Here is a 14,397-nt window from a genome sequence, read left to right as displayed (position 1 = left end):
AATGGCAGTGATGGACAGATGGGGCATTTTCTAACTTGAATCTGATAACTTGCTGTAGTGTTATCGCAAAAGCTACTGAAAAAAGTCAAATAATCTTTTTTATACTAAATTTAATTTATTTTCCTCTTTTTTTAAGGGGTTTTCCAAAGAGATACTGTATTTCAACAAAACAGGCCAGAACATGTTAGGCTACTTTCACACTAGCGTTCTGCTGTCCGCTCGTGAGCTCCGTTTGAAGGGGCTCACGAGCGGAGCAGAACGCTTCCGTCCAGCCCTGATGCAGTCTGAATGGAGCGGATCCGCTCAGACTGCATCAGTCTGGCGGCGTTCAGCCTCCGCTCCGCTCGCCTCCGCACGGACAGGCGGACAGCTGAACGCTGCTTGCAGCGTTCAGCTGTCCGCCTGGCCGTGCGGAGGCGTGCGCATCCGTCCAGACTTACAATGTAAGTCAATGGGAACGGATCCGCTTGAAGATGACACCATATGGCTCAATCTTCAAGCGGATCCGTCCCCCATTGGCTTTACATTGAAAGTCTGAACGGATCCGCTCAGGCTACTTTCACACTTAGGATTTTTCTAAGTTATTAATGCAGACGGATCCGTATTGAACGGAGCCTCCGTCTGCATTAATATGATCGGATCCGTTCAGAACGGATCCGATCAAACGCAAGTGTGAAAGTAGCCTTACAAAAAAATACATTTCTACTAATCTCCACCGATCCCTCATTGCAGCCACAACGGTCCCTGCTGCTCTGCACTTCCTGTCCTAGAATACCAGGAAAGACCCACTCAGGCAATCACTGGGGGCTCCTGTGCTTCTATGTTAGGCCTCTTTCACACTTGCGTTGTCCGGATCCGGCGTGTACTCCACTTGCCGGAATTACACGCCGGATCCGGAAAAACGCAAGTGTACTGAAAGCATTTGAAGATGGATCCGTCTTCAAAATGCTTTCAGTGTTACTATGGCACCCAGGACGCTATTAAAGTCCTGGTTGCCATAGTAGGAGCAGGGAGCGGGGGAGCAGCATACTTACCGTCCGCGCGGCTCCCGGGGCGCTCCAGAGTGACGTCAGAGCGCCCCATGCGCATGGATGATGTGCCATGCGATCACGTCATCCATGCGCTTGGGGCGCCCTGACGTCACTCTGGAGCGCCCCGGGAGCCGCACGGACGGTAAGTATACTGCTCCCTGCTCCCCACTACACTTTACCATGGCTGCCAGGACTTTAGCGTCCCGGCAGCCATGGTAACCATTGAGAAAAAGCTAAACGTCGCATCCGGCAATGCGCCGAAACGACGTTTAGCTTAAGGCCGGATCCGGATCAATGCCTTTCAATGGACATTCATTCCGGATCCGGCCTTGCGGCAAGTGTTCCGGATTTTTGGCCGGAGCAAAAAGCGCAGCATGCTGCGCTATTTGCTGCGGCCAAAAAACGTTACGTTCCGGAACGGAAGACATCCTGATGCATCCTGAAGGACGGACTGTCCATTCAGAATGCATTAGGATAATCCTGATCAGGATTCTTCCGGCATAGAGCCCCGACGACGGAACTCTATGCCGGAAGACAAGAACGCAAGTGTGAAAGAGCCCTAAGTCCGTTACATACACTGGCATAGTGGTGCATAAAGCGCAGACTAACTTCCCCCCCCCCCCCCCCCTCATCCTTGGACAGACCTCCCAGGTGTCCCTCTTTTTGACCCAAGTCCCTCTTTGCTCCATAAATGTCCCTCTTTTTGATCTGAGCTATAGATTTTCATTACTATGTTTTACTTTACAATATTGATTCAGAAGGTGTTTTTCTGGTTCCTCTCTGTATATTAGAGCCGTCTTGTATATTATTTCAGTATTTGATGCATTTAGAATTTTTTAAATTTCTATATTCACATAATTTTTGCCCTATTGTGTAAAATAAAACTATTGAAGTGTATGAACGTGCAGGAAAAATGGATCTTTCACGCAATCAACCATAAGTGTCCCTCTTTGAACGTCCAAAAAGTTGGGAGGCATGCTGTGATGAGCATTTACGGCAGCCATAAAGTGGGACTAACATGCAGTGTGCGCCATTTTTCTTGTCTCATAACTGATTCTTTGATGTTTGGCTACTTTCACACTTGCGTTGTTGTTTTCCGGTACTGAGATCCGGCAGAGGATCTCAATACCGGGGAAAGAAAAATTTCCGCTTAGTCCTCACCGATTGTGAATGGAAAAAGATCCGTTCAGCATGCATTAGGATGTCTTCTGTTCCGGAAGCATTCCGTTTTGTGACCGGACACTAAACCGCGGCATGCTGCGGTTTTGTGTCCGGTCATAAAAACTGGAAAAAAAAGGATTCAGCACTGAAAACAATTGGGAGCCTAAAAAACGGATCCATCACCCATTGACTTTCAATGTATTTAGTGACGGATCCGTTTTTTTCCCGTTTTGATTTCACACAACCACATCCTAACGGAACGGACGCATCCTGATGTGCAAAATCAAAACAGATCTGTTTAATTCTGGTATAGAGATCCTCTGCCGGATCTCAATACCGGAATTAACAACGTAAGGCCTCATGCACACGACCGTTGTTTCATTCCGTGTCCGTTGTTCCGTTTTTCGTGATTCCGTTGAAAACTTGGCTAATGCACCGTTTGTCATCCGCGTCCGTGATCCGTGGTTCCAGTCCGTCAAAAGAATATAACCTGTCCTATTTTTTTCACGGAAAACAGTTCGCGAACCCATTCAAGTCAATGGGTCCGTGAAAAAACGCGGAGGCACACAAGATTGTCATCCGCGTCCGTTTTTTTCCTATCATTTGCATGGCAAACTTGACTTAGACTTTTTTTTACTTTCCTTCATGTCTGGTGATCCTCCAAAAATAAAGGAAGACAGAAAAGGATCACGGAACAACGGAACCCCATTTTGCGGAACGGAACAGAACAACGGTCGTGTGCATGAGGCCTAAGTGTGAAAGTAGCCTTATTTTTTAATTCTGCAAAAAAAATTCCCTGCACAAAATGATCTTTATTAGGTCTCATGTAGACAAACGTATCTATTTTGTGGTCCGCACGTGACGCACTATTGTAGAAATGTTTATTTTTGTCTGCAATAAGAATAGGACATGTTCTTTTTTGCTGAATTTTTTGCGAAGTTACAACCCAGAAAATGTGCATGCTGGGAGTTTCACAGCACCCCTGGTGTAGGTATACTAAATTTTCACCGACTGTTGGTTATATCCTCTTAGGCCTCGTCCACATTTCCATTTTACACTGACTTGTGCTGTCTGCGTTTTTCACGGACATCACACCTATCCATTGATATAATTGTGTCTGTTCACAATTTCAGTATTTTTTTATTTATTTTTACTGACCATGGGTCAGTAAAAAAAAAAATCACAGAGACATGCTCTACTTTGATCTGTGATGTGGACCAAGCACGCGATTGGACACGGACACATGGACCAACCACGGACATCTTCACGGACGAAGCACATACGTTTTTTTTCACGGACGTGTCACTGACATGGAAATGTGGACGAGGCCTTAGATTCTCTGGTGTGCTCCAAGGTGATGCTGATTCCTCTTTCATCTGTCATACTCCTGGAGTAACAGGCACCATAAGCCGCTTTTCGACGCGCACGCGCAGGAAACATTAGCCGGTGTCATTTGTGCAGAGATGAAAGGCAGGACATGTCATTTTAATACTTTATAAAGTACTACAACATAGAAACAATGACCATACGGCGGCTTCTCCAGAATTCCTACCACGTCTATGATTACCTGACAGCCTCTTCTAGGGTTTCTCGTTAACATAGTCGCCTACCGGGCACCTTCCTGACACCAATCTCTTGGAAAGCCTGGGCTCATTCTATGGAGTCAAAAAAAACACTTGCACCTTGTCAGATGTCACTTTATACCAGAATTTGTCACCTATCATCACATTTTAAGCCCTGCCCCTTCCTGCTTAAACACTCCCCTTTGTCTAGTGCAAAACGTGTCTAAAACACAAATGCGGTGCAAAGCATATATGGCAATTTGTTTGGCTCAAACTACGCTTATTAAAAGTCTCCCAATTGACTTACAGGGGTGAACCCATAATTAATGTAAAAATGAAAATCAGACATAGTATTATAGTACAGGACAATCTGTTTCTAACAAAGCTAGAACCAGCCCTTACCTCACATGGATCCAGAGCTTCCCCTATTCATTGTTCGAATTGTTCTTAAGATTTATTTCAAACTGGCAGCTCAGGGGGTGTGCCCCTTCCGCTGCAGCTTGTGGCAGTTGAAGGATGGAACTGAGCATGTGTGTCCGCCTCACTGAACAAGACAGAAAAAATGTAAAAAAGTGCAACCAGCAGGTGGTGCTGCACAGATACATATCAGTGAATTTTTATAAAGTATTCAGATCCAGGTGCTGGTTTGAAAAGTGTAGAATATTTTTCGTGACGCAACCCCTTTAATTACTCCTAGTTGAAACAGCAACATTCCTGTCCCGGCTCCAGCAGCCCTTAGAGACCCGCTGCTAAGCCACACCCCCTGGTGGCGCGACAGCATCCTTATCAACAGGATGCAATGCTCTGTTTCTCCCCACAGCTGATTGCTCAGTTGCTCTATTTCTATGTGCTGGTGTTCTGACTAATGGAGCGCCGAGTCATGGACCTATCAGGTTCTGATCCTGGGACTCGGCACTCTATTTACACCCCTTCCTGGCCATGTGCCAGTGATAGTCTCTAATGGGTTCCTGGTTCCTCTCTCCTCTGGCTTGTTTTCTGACTCCCTGTCTCTTGTTTGGTACTGCATAGCCTGTCTAGCTCTGACCCATTTACACATGACCCTGTTTTTGTGTTGTTTTGTCTCTTGGTGTTACTTTGTCTCTGCACCTAGTAGTATAGGGATTGCTGACCAGTTGCGGTCTTGCTACCTAGGGCTTGTACTGCAAGTAGGTAGGAAAAGTGGACTAGGTTCTCGGCCAGGGCTCACTGCCTGTGTCTGTTCCTACATACAGGTGTTCTTTTACAATTTAAGGGGTTGTCCCATGAAAAATATTCTACATTTTGAAAGCCAGCACCTGGATCTGAATGCTTTTGTAATTGCATGTAATTAAATATTTAGTGTATTCCCCAAGTAACTCTTAAAACCAATCTGTATAGCCAAAGCCACGTGTGGGTCAAAAACACAGAACAGGTGCAGATCTTTCCATTATACCTTATCTATGAGTGGGCTTCACTCCTGGTTTTGGCTCACAATAAGGGCTCATGCACATGAATTTGTGCCGGTCGGGCCGATGCTGCGGTCCGCAATGCACAGGCACAGACCGGACGGCCACCGTAATCGGAGGCAGGACCAATTCCCTTGAATGGGGTCCGCAATCCACATCCAACGGTCCGCACCGCAAAAAAGTAGTGCATGCACTACTTTTATGTGGTGTGGAGGCACAGGCAGAAGCCCCATGGAAGCACTCTGTAGTGCTTCCGTGAGGTTTCGTGCCTCCGTTCCGCACCAGACCTTCCAGATTGCGGACCCTTTCAAGTGAATGGGTCTGCATCCGTGATGCAGTGCACATACGGCCAGTGCCCGTATATTGCGGACTCGCTGTTTGCAGGGCACGGCTGGGCACGGCCGGGCAACCATTGAGTGAATGAGCTCTAACTGATGAAATATGTAGTATTCATCAGATTGTAAAGCTGGAGGCTTCAGACAGAGTTTTGGTGTCTTCTCCACCTGAGATGTGTTGCAATATAAGGCGTTGTGATGCAACCTAAATTACAACGTTCTCATACATCGGGCAGAGTCAGAAGCAGCTTGTCTCCAAATTAGACGTCTTCATTTGTACCAGTATTAGTAAATCTGGGTCAATGGTTTCACCCAACACCCAATGGTGTCATGGTGATCCTAGGTCTAATCTGTGCCGTGACATGGGTGCTCTGGAATGCATGCCAAGTGTGGCAGCGCACAGCACATACTGGCAGGAGGCAGGCAAAGGGCATAATCACAGGCAATGAGGGTGATATCTGGAGATGAGTGAATTAATGAAAAGTTCGATTTGGCTGCTTTGCCGAACTTTCCCCAAAAATGTGTTTTGTGACGAATTACTTTATCATGAAGCGCATATCTTTGCAAGTAGTGGGTGCAATGACAGGGAGCGGCGATTGCGCCGCCCCCTGTCATTGTACCCCTAAGGAATCCACATTCATACTTGATTGGGGCATCTGATATAAATAAAAGAGTGCGAAATAAAAAATAAAAATATAATTCTTACCTGATCCATTTGCTATTGACTGTCCGGCCTCCGCCATCTTGCTTGAAGATCTGGCGTGAAATCTTGTGCGGCCTGCAATGACGTCATCATGCCGGCCAGCATAGTGACATCATAAATCACCGCGCATGAGATTTCACCCGAGATGTTCAAGCAAGATGGTGGCGATTGGCCCGTCGCGAGCAAATGAATCAGGTAAGAATGATTTTTTTTTACTTTTTTGCACTATTTCAGGTTAAGGCCTCATGCACACGACCGTTGTTTCATTCCGAGTCCGTTGTTCCTTTTTTTCGTGATTTTCTGCGGACGCATTGACTTTCAATGGGTCCGTTGAAAACTCGGCTAATGTACCGTTTGTCATCCGCGTCCGTGATCCGTGGTTTCAGTCCGTCAATATAACCTATCCTATTTTTTTTTACGGAAAATGGTTCGCGGACCCATTCAAGTCCATTTTACGGATAATGGTTCGCGCACCCATGGATCTGTGAAACAACGTGGAGGCACACAAGATTGTCATCCGCGTCCACGTCCGTTTTTTTTCCTATCATTTGCAAGGCAAACTTGACTTAGACTTTTTTTTTACTTTCCTTCATGTCTGGTGATCCTCCAAAAATAAAGGAAGACACACGGAAACAAAAAACGGAAACGGATCACGGAACAACGGAACCCCATTTTGCGGAACGGAACACAACAACGGTCATGCGCATGAGGCCTAAATCGGAGAGCATCACAGCCAGGGAGAAAAAAACTGCTCACCTTCCCCCTGGCTATGACGCTCTCCGCTGCGATTAGACCACGCTACAGCCAGGGAGAAGGAGATGCCCATTGAGAAACCCGGCCGTCTCCTCCTCCTTGTACCGATACTATAAATTAACATACTGAGCGTGAAAAGCAGCAGGGGACACAGCGCTGGAACAGCGCTGTGTCCCCTCAAAAATGTGCCCTGCTGTAGCCTAGAAAATTAGTATTTCCCGGATAAAAGGGTATAAGAGGGAACAGTACAGGGAATGACTAGGGCACTGCACAGGGTGTGGTAAGAGGGCACAATGCAGGGTATAAAGGGGCACAGTATGGGGTGGGGGCACAGTCACATGACCCTGTGACATTAAAAGGTCTTTATGGTGAATGCGGTTAAAACGTCACCATAATGAGGGGCAGAGGAGTGAGACAAGGGTGTGATCATGTGGCTAGAGATAAAAAATGTAACTATCGGCCAGTACAGGCCCCAAAAATTAGGCAATAGGCATTCACCTGACAGCAAAGAACTTTGGATTGTGTGGCTGGAGGTACATTAGGCGGTCACAGTATAAATATGTAACTGTCGACCAGTACAGGCCCCTAAAATTAGGCAATAGGCATTCACCTGACAGAAAAGGCCTTTTATGCCGCTGTATATACAGTACAGACCAAAAGTTTGGACACACCTTCTCATTCAAAGAGTTTTCTTTATTATATGAAAACTGTAGATTCACACTGAAGGCATCAAAACTATTTATTAACACATGTGGAATTATATACATAACAAAAAAGTGTGAAACAACTGAAAATATGTCATATTCTAGGTTCTTCAAAGTAGCCACCTTTTGCTTTTGATTACTGCTTTGCACACTCTTGACATTCTCTTGATGAGCTTCAAGAGGTAGTCACGTGAAATGTTTTTCACTTCACAGGTGTGCCCTGTCAGGTTTAATAAGTGGGATTTCTTGCCTTATAAATGGGGTTGGGACCATCAGTTGCGTTGTGGAGAAGTCAGGTGGATACACAGCTGATAGTCCTACTGAATAGACTGTTAGAATTTGTATTATGGCAAGAAAAAAGCAGCTAAGTAAAGAAAAACGAGTGGCCATCATTACTTTAAGAAATGAAGGTCAGTCAGTCCGAAAAATTGGGAAAACTTTGAAAGTGTCCCCAAGTGCAGTCACAAAAAACATCAAGTGCTACAAAGTAACTGGCTCACATGCGGACCGCCCCAGGAAAGGAAGACCAAGAGTCACCTCTGCTGCGGAGGATAAGTTCATCCGAGTCACCAGCCTCAGAAATCGCAGGTTAACAGCAGCTCAGATTAGAGACCAGGTCAATGCCACACAGAGTTCTAGCAGCAGACACATCTCTAGGACAACTGTTAAGAGGAGACTGTGTGAATCAGGCCTTCATGGTAGAATATCTGCTAGGAAACCACTGCTAAGGACAGGCAACAAGCAGAAGAGACTTGTTTGGGCTAAAGAACACAAGGAATGGACATTAGACCAGTGGAAATCTGTGCTTTGGTCTGATGAGTCCAAATTTGAGATCTTTGTTTCCAACCACCGTGTCTTTGTGCGACGCACAAAAGGTGAACGGATGGACTCTACATGCCTGGTTCCCACCGTGAAGCATGGAGGAGGAGGTGTGATGGTGTGGGGGTGCTTTGCTGGTGAGACTTTTGGGGATTTATTCAAAATTGAAGGTATACTGAACCAGCATGGCTACCACAGCATCTTGCAGCGGCATGCTATTCCATCACGTTTGTGTTTAGTTGGACCATCATTTATTTTTCAACAGGACAATGACCCCAAACACACCTCCAGGCTGTGTAAGGGCTATTTGACAATGAAGGAGAGTGATGGGGTGCTGCGCCAGATGACCTGGCCTCCACAGTCACCGGACCTGAACCCAATCGAGATGGTTTGGGATGAGCTGGACCGCAGAGGGAAGGCAAAAGGGCCACCAAGTGCTAAGCATCTCTGGGAACTCCTTCAAGACTGTTGGAAGACCATTTCAGGTGACTACCTCTTGAAGCTCATCAAGAGAATGCCAAGAGTGTGCAAAGCAGTAATCAAAGCAAAAGGTGGCTACTTTGAAGAACCTAGAATATGACATATTTTCAGTTGTTTCACACTTTTTTGTTATGTATATAATTCCACATGTGTTAATTCAGAGTTTTGATGCCTTCAGTGTGAATCTACAATTTTCATAGTCATGAAAATAAAGAAACACATTTGAATGAGAAGGTGTGTCCAAACTTTTGGTCTGTACTGTACATAAGGCAAGGACCATTCTTTGTTCTGGGTGGTGGCGAATATGTGTGGGCTGGCATGAGGAAATTCAATTACACGTGGTCATCACAGGTGTTGAATTCCTCCGAGATCCATGCCTCATTCATTTTTAAAAATGTGAGGTAGTCCACACTGTCGTGAGCTAGGCGAGTGCGCTTATCGGTCACGATCCCCCCTGCTACGCTGTACGTCCTTTCGGATCGGACACTCGACGAGGGGCAGGCCAAGAGTTCCATGGCAAATTGTGCCAGCTCTGGCCACAGGTCAAGCCTGCACACCCAGGAGTCAAGGAGTTCCTCGCTTCTCAGAGCGTCCACTTCGGCCATTAACCCGATGTAGTCGGACACCTGTCGGTCTAGGCGTTCCCCGAGGCTGGATCCGGAGGGCGGATGTCGATGGGGTTGGCTGCAAGAATGATCTCATATCCGAAGTGACCAACACATCTTTAAATTGCCCTCTTTTTGCAGGCGCGGTAGGATTGGTACCCGCACCTTTTTTGCTGTGGGTGGAAATTCCTCTGCCAGTGCCCGCAACAGCAGGATGCAGCATCTCTTGCAGCAAGGCCTGGAAATACTGCATTCTGACAGCCATCTGTGATGCTGGTAACATATCCGCCATTTTGTGTTTCTACCGGGGGTCTAATTTGCCACCCAGTACAGGTCCTTGACCTTTATGCTTTTTATATGGGGGTCCCTCTTCAAACACTGGAGCATGAAGGCCCCCATTTGCACTAAATTGGAAGCAGTGGAGCGCCCTGGCTCCTGCTCATCGTCCAGGAGAATGTTGTCCTCGGTCTCCTCCCCCCAGCCACGAACAACACCAGGGATCCCCGAAAAGTTTAAAGCTTGCTCTTCCTCCTCCTCCTCCCCCCAGCCACCATCCTCCTCTGACTCCTCTTCAGACTCCTGCTGACTTGTCTCAGATGGAGTAGCCCCCCTGGGAATTCATTCAGCATTGCGACTTCCTCATCTTGCTGCTCCTGCTCCTCGACGGCTTGATCAATGACATGATGCAATGCATGCTCCAGAAAGAAGGCGTAATGTACGATGTCACTGATGGTGCCCTGGCTGCGACTGACCAGTTTGGTGATCTTATCAAATGGCCGCAGAAGTCTGCATGCGTCACGCATGAGCAGCCACTGGCGCGGTGAAAAGAAACCAAGCTCCCCAGAACCTGTCCTGCCGCAGAGTTCGTACAGGTAGTCGTTAACGACACGTTTCTGCTGAAGCAGCCTATCAAGCATATACAAGGTGGAGTTCCAGCGCGTCGGGCCGTCACAAATCAAACGTCTGACGGGCAAGTGGTGTCGCCGCTGAACGTCAGCAAGGCGAGCCATGGCCGTGTAAGATCTTTTAAAATGGCCAGAGATTTTCCTGGCCTGCCGCAGGACGTCCTGGACCCCGGGGTATTTGGCAACGAATCGCTGCACAACTAAGTTCAGGACGTGTGCCATGCACGGCACGTGTCTTTTTGCCCTGTTTCAGCGTGCTCAGCAGATTGGCACCGTTGTCGCACTCCACTTTACCAACTGTCAAATTGAGCGGGGTTAGCCACTGATCGGCCTGTGACCGCAGAGCTGAAAGCAGTGCAGGACCGGTGTGACTCTTGGCTTCCAGGCACAACAGCCGCAGCAAAGCATGGCAATGTCTCACCTGGCACGTCGAATAGGTTCTGGGAAGCTTGGGGGGTGCAGTGGAAAAGGAGGAGTCAGTCGAAGAGGAGACGGAGGATGGAGTAGGAGGAGGAGAAGAATAGGCCGGCCTGCATGCAATCCATGGCGGTAACACCAAATCTACACGGGTGCCACGGGTTACATGCTTGATGGCCGTCAGAAGGTTCACCCAGTGGGCAGTAAAAGTTATGTACCTTCCCTGCCCGTGTTTGCTAGACCACGTGTCTGTGGTCAGATGTATCTTGGCACCGACACTGTGTGTCAGAGAAATATTAACTTGCCGCTGAACGTGGCCATATAGTTCAGGGATGCCCTGCTGGAAGAAATATTTCCTTCCGGGGACCTTCCATTGTGGTGTGCCAATGGCCATAAATTTTCTAAAGGCCTCCGAGTCCACCAATTTATATGTCAGTAGTTGGCGGGCTAGCAGTTCCGACAAGCCAGCAGTCAGCCACTGGGCAAGAGGGTTATCCAGCGTCATCATATTTTTAAGCTCAAACATTTGGGCCACGGAAACCTGCCTTCTGCCAGATGAACGTGACGACGGCACGGTGGAAGATGGAGTGGAGCACAAATGGGAGGAGAGAGGAGAAGAGGCAGGACGTGGAGTGTCGGGAGTTTGGCTTTGTGGGTTCTGACTGCGTTGCTCCTACTGGGCTTGGTGATAGGAGGCCAGGTGTCTTCTTAAGGCGGTCGTCCCTAGGTGAGTGTTGAGCTTACCACGACTTATGCCTTGACAGCACAGGCTGCAGATGGAAACACTATTATCAGCAGCTGACACGTTAAAAAAGCACACACTGCGGAGCCATGTGCCAGCGTCCTGGGAGCGCAAAATGTGACCATGCATGGTGGATGGCTCGCTCCAGATACACTTGCAGTCTGCTTTTTGCCTCCTGTGCACTGCGAGTTCTGCCTGCTTCTCCTCCCTTTCTGCTGCTCCGTCTCTCCCTCTCAACTCCCCTCCTCTTCCTCTCTTGTGGGCACCCACGTGACGTGCATCGACACGTCATCATCGTCACCTTCACCACCACTGACATTAGAGATCTAGGCAGCAACAGCGAGGATCACCCTCCTTGGGCTGATCTGGGTACTGTGGTCAGACCGCTGGCTGGCGGCTGTTGCTACCTCCTCTTCCTCATCCAATGCCAAGAATGGCTGCGCATCGGTAAGGTCTGGGAATGGATGGGAAAATAATGCCTCTGACTCGAGTGGAGGGGCTATGGTGGTGGTGGTGTCTTTTGGGGGTGCACACAGCAGAGAGTGTGGAGGGTGCAGATACAGAGGATAAGGAGGGTGCAGAAGCGGAAGGCTGAGTGAGCCACTCAACCAACTCAGGTGCATCCTTTGAAGTAATCGCACGCACCTTCTCCAACTTTCCACTTAGGCTCCGGCCTGGCTACCACCCCTGCGGAACGGCCTGCCTCTTCCTCTGTCTTTCATTTTCAAAATTACCCTGTGCCAAAGTCCCTAGAGAAGAGCAGTATTTGTGGAAGCTGATATATGGCAGGACTCAATCAGTTGTTAGTTGAAGCTGGTATATTACCCTCAAGCAGTAATTTTGTGGACGCAGGTATATGGAAAACCTCAATCACTGTTTTGTGGAAGCTGATATATGGCAGGCCTCAATCAGTATTTTATGGAAGCATACAAATGCACTATAATATACTTTCTATGTTAGAAAGTATATTATAAGTATATCACACCCCTCTGTGTATCACACCTATCGATAGCAGCACGTTACCAGACTTTTGTGGCCCTATTAGCTAGCGTTTGGTGAGTTGAACGCATTGCACCCGCACTGAATCCTGACCCATTCATTTCTATGGGGCTGTGCACATGGGTGGTGATTTTCACGCATCACTTGTGCGTTGCGTGAAAATCGCAGTATGCTCCTCTTTGTGCGTTTTTCACGTAACGCAGGCCCCATAGAAATGAATGGGGTTGCGTGAAAATCACAAGCATCCGCAAACAAGTGCGGATGCGGTGCGATTTTCACGCACGGTTGCTAGGTGACGATCGGGATGGGGACCCGATCATTATTATTTTCCCTTATAACATGGTTATAAGGGAAAATAATAGCATTCTGAATACAGAGTACAATAGGGCTGGAGGGGTTAAAATAAATAAATAAAAATATTTAACTCACCTTAATCCACTGGCTCGCGCAGCCCGGCATCTCTTCTGTCTGTCTTCTGTGCTGTGTGCAGGAAAAGGACCTGTGGTGACGTCACTCCGGTCATCACATGATCCATCACCATGGTAAAAGATCATGTGACGGACCATGTTATGACCGGAGTGACGTCACCACAGGTCCTTTTCCTGCACACAGCAAAAAAGAAGACAGAAGAGAAGCCGGCTGCGCGATCAAGTGGATTAAGGTGAGTTAACATTTTTTAGATTTTTTTTTAACCCCTCCAGCGCTATTGTACTAAGCATTCTGTATTCAGAATGCTATTATTTTCCCTTATAACCATGTTATAAAGGGAAAAGAATACAATCTACAGAACACTGATCCCAAGCCCGAACTTCTGTGAAGAAGTTCGGGTTTGGGTACCAAACATGCCGATTTTTCTCACGCGCGTGCAAAACGCATTACAATGTTTTGCACTCGCGCGGAAAAATCACGCATGTTCCCGCAACGCCCGTGTGAAAGAGGCCTAACAGTCTGTTCCTGCTCCACACAGCAACCTGTCCCTACACTGGCAAAACACATAATGTAAAATGGCTGCCAGATCGGGTTCTGTTATAGGGTGGGGGTATGTCCATGTGCTGAAATGTCTCAATTGGCTGTCCTGTCCCACCTGATGGATGTGTCATGGGTCAAAGTTCGGCGAAATGTAAAAGAATATGGCGCGCTCGTATATCACCATATGTTCGGCGGATCGCGAACGTGCAAAGTTCGCCGCGAATTTACTGCTGGGCGAACCCCAAAGCCATCAATAATTACATGTGGCCTGCCTCCATGAGAGGTAGGCCTTTGGCAAAAGAGATACTATCAACCAGGATCCCCTCTCTCCCCAAGGGCCACATAACAGCTGCACGTTTTTTTCTCTGATGCATGTACACTATTGAAGATGTTTATATGAGCAAGACAGCTGTAACTACAACAACCACCTATTGGTAAAAATCATAGCTGCATTTCTTTGAAGCCGGTGAAAACAAAAATACACAAAAAAATTGTGGATGCATTTATTTGTTTATGTATTTATTTTTATTGATTTACTTATATTCATAGATGCATTTATTTGTATTTATGTTTATTTATACTTATGTATTTATTTATATATTTTTTATTTTATTTTGCACCGTTGTTTTATGGACAATGGCTTCCTTACAAAAAGTGGAAGAAGAAGTGAATGGAATCGCAGCAAACCTTGAACAATGTCACTCTGTGGTCTTTAACTACGGAGTCGGGGATCGCGGGGTTAACAATGCACTGAAGACAAGAAGTTG

The sequence above is a fragment of the Bufo gargarizans genome, chromosome 10 (genome assembly GCF_014858855.1).
Source record: "Bufo gargarizans isolate SCDJY-AF-19 chromosome 10, ASM1485885v1, whole genome shotgun sequence".
In the NCBI taxonomy this organism is placed as follows: domain Eukaryota; kingdom Metazoa; phylum Chordata; class Amphibia; order Anura; family Bufonidae; genus Bufo; species Bufo gargarizans.
Note: the sequence above shows the minus strand (reverse complement) of the source record.